The sequence below is a fragment of the Thalassophryne amazonica genome, chromosome 16, assembly GCF_902500255.1.
Source record: "Thalassophryne amazonica chromosome 16, fThaAma1.1, whole genome shotgun sequence".
NCBI lineage: Eukaryota > Metazoa > Chordata > Actinopteri > Batrachoidiformes > Batrachoididae > Thalassophryne > Thalassophryne amazonica.
The window spans coordinates 62,701,569-62,709,339 of record NC_047118.1 but is presented as its reverse complement, the minus strand read 5'-3'; positions in this window follow the sequence as shown (position 1 = coordinate 62,709,339).

Below are 7,771 nucleotides of genomic sequence, written 5' to 3'. Positions count from 1 at the left end.
TGAGATACTCAGTGAATGGGGTCTATGAGAGAGAGAAACTTTTTCTGCACAGGCTGTACTAAATCAGAGATATAAAATTATTTTCTGACTTAAGCAGCAATTAACACTGTTACAACTCCATGGAAGGATTTCATATTAAAGTAGCCAAAGCATCTTTCATCTCAACATATGAGTGGATTTGAAGTTACTTCCCAGCAAATAAGTCCCATGGGCTGTTCCCTTGTTTATCACTCTGGGCCACAGCAGCAGATCCAAGGTGGAGCTGCATGTTGATTTGGCACAAGATTTGCACCGGATGCCCTTCCTGATGCAACTCCACATTACATGGAGAAATGTGGCAGGGGTCGTTTACTTCCCAGCAAATTCTTTAATCAATCAATCAATCAATTTTTTTATATAGCGCCAAATCACAACAAACAGTTGCCCCAAGGCGCTTTATATTGTAAGGCAGGCCATACAATAATTATGTAAAACCCCAACGGTCAAAACGACCCCCTGTGAGCAAGCACTTGGCTACAGTGGGAAGGAAAACTCCCTTTTAACAGGAAGAAACCTCCAGCAGAACCAGGCTCAGGGAGGGGCAGTCTTCTGCTGGGGCTGGTTGGGGCTGAGGGAGAGAACCAGGAAAAAGACATGCTGTGGAGGGGAGCAGAGATCAATCACTAATGATTAAATGCAGAGTGGTGCATACAGAGCAAAAAGAGAAAGAAACAATGCATCATGGGAACCCCCCAGCAGTCTACATCTATAGCAGCATAACTAAGGGATGGTTCAGGGTCACCTGATCCAGCCCTAACTATAAGCTTTAGCAAAAAGGAAAGTTTTAAGCCTAATCTTAAAAGTAGAGAGGGTGTCTTTACATAAATGCAATGTTTTATTTTGGTTGAGATTTAACGTTGCCTCATTGCCATTCTGTAGACTCCCAGCAACACTGCTACAATGTTGAAGATGACAAACCATATACATGTTCATGCAGTTCCAAACCTTTTAACCTGACTGAGCCAAGGTGGAGCCATGGTAAAACATTTGAGGGGCCCCTGCTTCAGTTCGGCATATTAAAACCCAAACCTACTACATATTTTCCATTAAAATACTGGTTCTATTTAGTCTTTCTACAACGTTGTAACAGCATTACTGTGAGAATCATGTTGCAACATCACTTAATGACATCATACTAACAAGGTTAAGGGCATATTTCAACAGCAACCTCAAATGTTGCTGCAATGTGTGGCGACAACTTTTCATGTAGCATTGCTGCAACGTTTACAGGAGTCTACAAATTTACATGGTATGTTGTCACAACTTCAGTGCAATGTTTAGTTTTTACACTTTCGCACCGGCATGCAACATAATTGAATAATGTATAAATATAGAGGAAAAAACCCATAAAATGAGAATATATCAGAAACATTAAGTTACAAAGAATTTAAAATGTCATTAAAAAAAAACTTTAAAAAATCATATCATATTCTCATAACCACACTTAAAAATAATTAATGAAATAATTCACCAGTGAATGGATAGCATAAAGCAAGACATCCTACTGTGGAAATGTGAAATTTAATATTAATATTAAATTTATTTATGTATTAATATTAAAATTGTAAAATGGGTTATAACTTGAAAAGAGTTTCAGATTCTTTGATTTCCCAAACCTAAGATGTTAAATTTAAATATATTTTAAAATTTAGTGTCTCATAATTAAGATTTGAATTAGTTTTTGGTTAATTACTTACTACACTGTAAAAGGGTTTGTGAAATTAAGAGTGAAATCCTGTGACATCACACCATAAAGAAATTGTAAAAAGAAAAACAATGGGGTAATGTTTTATTTACAGCAATAATATGTAAAATGTGGAACAAAACTGAACTGTAAATTTAACAGGACAAATATGTTAAAATAATCACATACCACTGTAGAATTTGCAAATGACTGGAGTTTAAGCACAGAAAAACTGTAATACCAAAAACTACAATACAGTTAGATTTTACAGATGAGAATTTTCACAAATTCAGTAAAATACTGATAATTAAAGGTTTGAAAAAAGAGGTGATGTGTCTGTTCTGTTTAAACTTCATGGGCTTCATAGATAATTGGCAAAGCTTCTGGGGAAAACCTGGTCTTGTTAGGAGAGACGGCATCCATCCCACTTTGGATGGAGCAGCTGTCATGTCTAGAAATCTGGCCAATTTTCTTAAATCCTCCAAACCGTGACTATCCAGGGTTGGGACCAGGAAGCAGAGTTGTAGTCTTACACACCTCTCTGCAGCTTCTCTCACCCTGCCATCCCCTCATTACCCCATCCCCGTAGAGACGGTGCCTGCTCCCAGACCACCAATAACCAGCAAAAATCTATTTAAGCATAAAAATTCAAAAAGAAAAAATTATATAGCACCTTCAACTGCACCACAGACTAAAACAGTTAAATGTGGTCTATTAAACATTAGGTCTCTCTCTTCTAAGTCCCTGTTAGTAAATGATATAATAATTGATCAACATATTGATTTATTCTGCCTTACAGAAACCTGGTTACAGCAGGATGAATATGTTAGTTTAAATGAGTCAACACCCCCGAGTCACACTAACTGTCAGAATGCTCGTAGCACGGGCCGAGGGAGAGGATTAGCAGCAATCTTCCACTCCAGCTTATTAAATAATCCAAAACCCAGACAGAGCTTTAATTCATTTGAAAGCTTGACTCTTAGTCTTGTCCATCCAAATTGGAAGTCCCAAAAACCAGTTTTATTTGTTATTATCTATCGTCCACCTGGTCGTTACTGTGAGTTTCTCTGTGAATTTTCAGACCTTTTGTCTGATTTAGTGCTTAGCTCAGATAAGATAATTATAGTGGGCGATTTTAACATCCACACAGATGCTGAGAATGACAGCCTCAACACTGCATTTAATCTATTATTAGACTCAATTGGCTTTGCTCAAAATGTAAATGAGTCCACCCACCACTTTAATCATATCTTAGATCTTGTTCTGACTTATGGTATGGAAATTGAAGACTTAACAATATTCCCTGAAAACTCCCTTCTGTCTGATCATTTCTTAATAACATTTACATTTACTCTGATGGACTACCCAGCAGTGGGGAATAAGTTTCATTACACTAGAAGTCTTTCAGAAAGCGCTGTAACTAGGTTTAAGGATATGATTCCTTCTTTATGTTCTCTAATGCCATATACCAACACAGTGCAGAGTAGCTACCTAAACTCTGTGAGTGAGATAGAGTATCTCGTCAATAGTTTTACATCCACATTGAAGACAACTTTGGATGCTGTAGCTCCTCTGAAAAAGAGAGCCTTAAATCAGAAGTGCCTGACTCCGTGGTATAACTCACAAACTCGCAGCTTAAAGCAGATAACCCGTAAGTTGGAGAGGAAATGGCGTCTCACTAATTTAGAAGATCTTCACTTAGCCTGGAAAAAGAGTCTGTTGCTCTATAAAAAAGCCCTCCGTAAAGCTAGGACATCTTACTACTCATCACTAATTGAAGAAAATAAGAACAACCAAGCCATTAGTTGGCTATGTACCACAGGCTTTTAAGGTGGCAGTAATTAAACCATTACTTAAAAAGCCATCACTTGACCCAGCTATCTTAGCTAATTATAGGCCAATCTCCAACCTTCCTTTTCTCTCAAAAATTCTTGAAAGGGTAGTTGTAAAACAGCTAACTGATCATCTGCAGAGGAATGGTCTATTTGAAGAGTTTCAGTCAGGTTTTAGAATTCATCATAGTACAGAAACAGCATTAGTGAAGGTTACAAATGATCTTCTTATGGCCTCAGACAGTGGACTCATCTCTGTGCTTGTTCTGTTAGACCTCAGTGCTGCTTTTGATACTGTTAACCATAAAAATTTTATTACAGAGATTAGAACATGCCATAGGTATTAAAGGCACTGCGATGCGGTGGTTTGAATCATATTTATCTAATAGATTACAATTTGTTCATGTAAATGGGGAATCTTCTTCACAGACTAAGGTTAATTATGGAGTTCCACAAGGTTCTGTGCTAGGAACAATTTTATTCACTTTATACATGTTTCCCTTAGGCAGTATTATTAGACAGCATTGCTTAAATTTTCATTGTTACGCAGATGATACCCAGCTTTATCTATCCATGAAGCCAGAGGACACACACCAATTAGCTAAACTGCAGGATTGTCTTACAGACATAAAGACATGGATGACCTCTAATTTCCTGCTTTTAAACTCAGATAAAACTGAAGTTATTGTACTTGGCCCCACAAATCTTAGAAACATGGTGTCTAACCAGATCCTTACTCTGGATGACATTACCCTGACCTCTAGTAATACTGTGAGAAATCTTGGAGTCATTTTTGATCAGGATATGTCATTCAATGTGCATATTAAACAAATATGTAGGACTGCTTTTTTGCATTTGCGCAATATCTCTAAAATTAGAAAGGTCTTGTCTCAGAGTGATGCTGAAAAACTAATTCATGCATTTATTTCCTCTAGGCTGGACTATTGTAATTCATTATTATCAGGTTGTCCTAAAAGTTCCCTGAAAAGCCTTCAGTTAATTCAAAATGCTGCAGCTAGAGTACTGACGGGGACTAGAAGGAGAGAGCATATCTCACCCATATTGGCCTCTCTTCATTGGCTTCCTGTTAATTCTAGAATAGAATTTAAAATTCTTCTTCTTACTTATAAGGTTTTGAATAATCAGGTCCCATCTTATCTTAGGGACCTCATAGTACCATATCACCCCAATAGAGCGCTTCGCTCTCAGACTGCAGGCTTACTTGTAGTTCCTAGGGTTTGTAAGAGTAGAATGGGAGGCAGAGCCGTCAGCTTTCAGGCTCCTCTCCTGTGGAACCAGCTCCCAATTCAGATCAGGGAGACAGACACCCTCTCTACTTTTAAGATTAGGCTTAAAACTTTCCTTTTTGCTAAAGCTTATAGTTAGGGCTGGATCAGGTGACCCTGAACCATCCCTTAGTTATGCTGCTATAGACTTAGACTGCCGGGGGGTTCCCATGATGCACTGAGTGTTTCTTTCTCTTTTTGCTCTGTATGCACCACTCTGCATTTAATCATTAGTGATTGATCTTTGCTCTCTTCCACAGCATGTTTTTTTCCTGGTTCTCTCCCTCAGCCCCAACCAGTCCCAGCAGAAGACTGCCCCTCCCTGAGCCTGGTTCTGCTGGAGGTTTCTTCCTGTTAAAAGGGAGTTTTTCCTTCTCACTGTCGCCAAGTGCTTGCTCACAGGGGGTCGTTTTGGCCGTTGGGGTTTTTCCGTAATTATTGTATGGCCTTGCCTTACAATATAAAGCGCCTTGGGGCAACTGTTTGTTGTATTTTGGCGCTATATAAATAAAATTGATTTGATTTGATTTGATTTAAACTACATTTTGCGGATATAAAATGTAATGTGACCATTTTGCAGAGATGTTTTCTTTGAAGTAGGAAATACATTTTCTCCTGGTAACCACATCTGCCAGAATTTTTCTGTTAAAAACAAGGGAATTTTTTTTTACAGTGTACATGCATGAGAAACACTTTTAAAATGAAATAGGTGATATTTAATAAATAGGTAATATATATTTATAAATAGTTATTTAATAAATTGAAGTGTAATTTAAATTTAATATCTAATAAATATTTAATAAAAAGATGTAATTTTTTACAAATTCTCCTGGTAATCACAGCTTGCCAGAATTTTTGTGCAAAAACAAGGGATTTTTTTTTTTTTTTTTTTACAGTGTACATGAGAAACACTTTTAAAATGAAATAGGCGATATTTCTTTTCTTTTTTTTTTTCTTTTTTTTGGCAGAAACAGGATTCCAGAACAGATGACTGCGTCACTGTGACCCTCTTGATGTTTGCAGCTCGTGTCCATCACTCTGTGATGTCAAAGAGGAGAAGCGCAGAGAGGAGGAGTCGTCTCTGAAATATAATCTGGATTAAAGTCTCGTTTAGTCTGTGTAATCAGATTACCGAACAAACACAGAGGGAAGAAGCCATGTCACAGCTGGGAGACTGCTCAGACGTCTCGTTTGCGACCCTTGAGTTTGTAAGATTTTTGTGTGGAGGGAGGACTTGAAGTGAGTAAAAGTTGACGGGGTGTTTGCTGGCTGCGGTCAGTGTTTGTGCGCATCCCTGTGCGCAGCGTTCTGCAGCATCCACAGTGATGACTGCAGCCATGCTACTTTCTTTCTGCACCTCTAACAGCCGCTGACACCAGGAGCAAACGGACTCAGGTGAGAGCTATATTCATTCCATCACTGCTGCGTTTGCTGTAAGTCGTCCTGTAACGGACTAAATATTAAAATATTAGAATTATACATAGAGATTGTATGGAATCATATTACTGCCAAATGGAACATAAAAAAAAAAAATCCACACTTTCCCTCCATTATTATGCATTGCCACTGTGTTTACATTATGAAAGTTTCTCCCAATTATGACACAAATTGTCTAATTCACACTGAAATATGTCCATCCTTGAAAAACTTAACTATAGAAAGTGACTGGGCTTAATATTGTAGATTTGATGATGGTGATGAAAAAGTTTCAAGCTTCATTACAAATTTTTAGATGTTGTTTGTTTAATTAAAGTGAAAACAAATCTTGACATTTAAATTAAATGTGATAATAATAAAGGATTATTAACTGAGCAAGCAAGGTTAATAATTTGTTTATTAATATATACATGCAAATTTACTGTATTGCCCGAATATGAAAGCTGCTAACGGCTCGTAGTCAGACCTGTTCACTTCCATGAAGAACTTGCCAACAGATGGTCCGGCCGTTAGCTGGTAAGTTTTCAGTCTGTGTGTTTTTTCCTTTGCTATTTAGATATTTATGGAGTATGTTCACGTCTGACTTGGTTTTTCTCGTGTTTTTTGCACTCTGGTTTGTAACAAATGTGATACGCATACCGGACTGATTGTCACGGTAACCGGTCAGTCTGATATGGGAAAATATCAGACTGAAAATCAGCCAATCAGAGCATGCGTAGTGTCACAGCTATATAATAATATTGCATATTATATAACGGGTGAGTAGATCCCTGTCATTTGATTGGTGCTTTGTATGCCATGTGACATGAATTATTCATCCCATTTGTGTTGGGTTGCATTTCGAGTGCAATTTGGTTCCATTTATTGTGCAACTTTGGTTCCATATGTTTGGTACCATTGCACTCAGTGCACACACACACACATGCGTGCACACGAACACCCACACAAAACAAATCCACTGTGCTGTAAGCCGTCTGGAGGCATGAAGAGCTGTTAGGAGGAAATTAGAATGAAAAGCTGCACTAATTTCTGACATGATTTTTTTCATTGCACTGAGGAAGTACACAGTCTTTTTTTATTTGGAAGTACATGCGCACACAAGCACCGTCAGCTTGTGTGTGTGCACAAGTGGGATTGCACCTTAGCTTTAAAACAAGTATGGCGGAGTTTGTGTTGCTGACGGAAGACGATTTGATAGAGCTAACTGATGGTGCTAGTTCTTCTAACACACAAACAAACAAAAAATCCACTCCGCCGTAAGCCATCTGGAGGCATGAAGAGCTGCTGGGATGAAAAGCTGATGTGATTTTTCACTGGACTGAAGAACTACATAAAGTCTTTGGGGGGGGGGGGGGGGGGGGGGTCTTTAGCAGCAATGGAACACCAAAATGTAAGTCCCTTTTCTGTTATTTATAAATTAATAAAACATCAAATGACAAGGATCTATTTTAGCCATTATATAAAACAAATAATGAATGTTTTTACATTCTTTC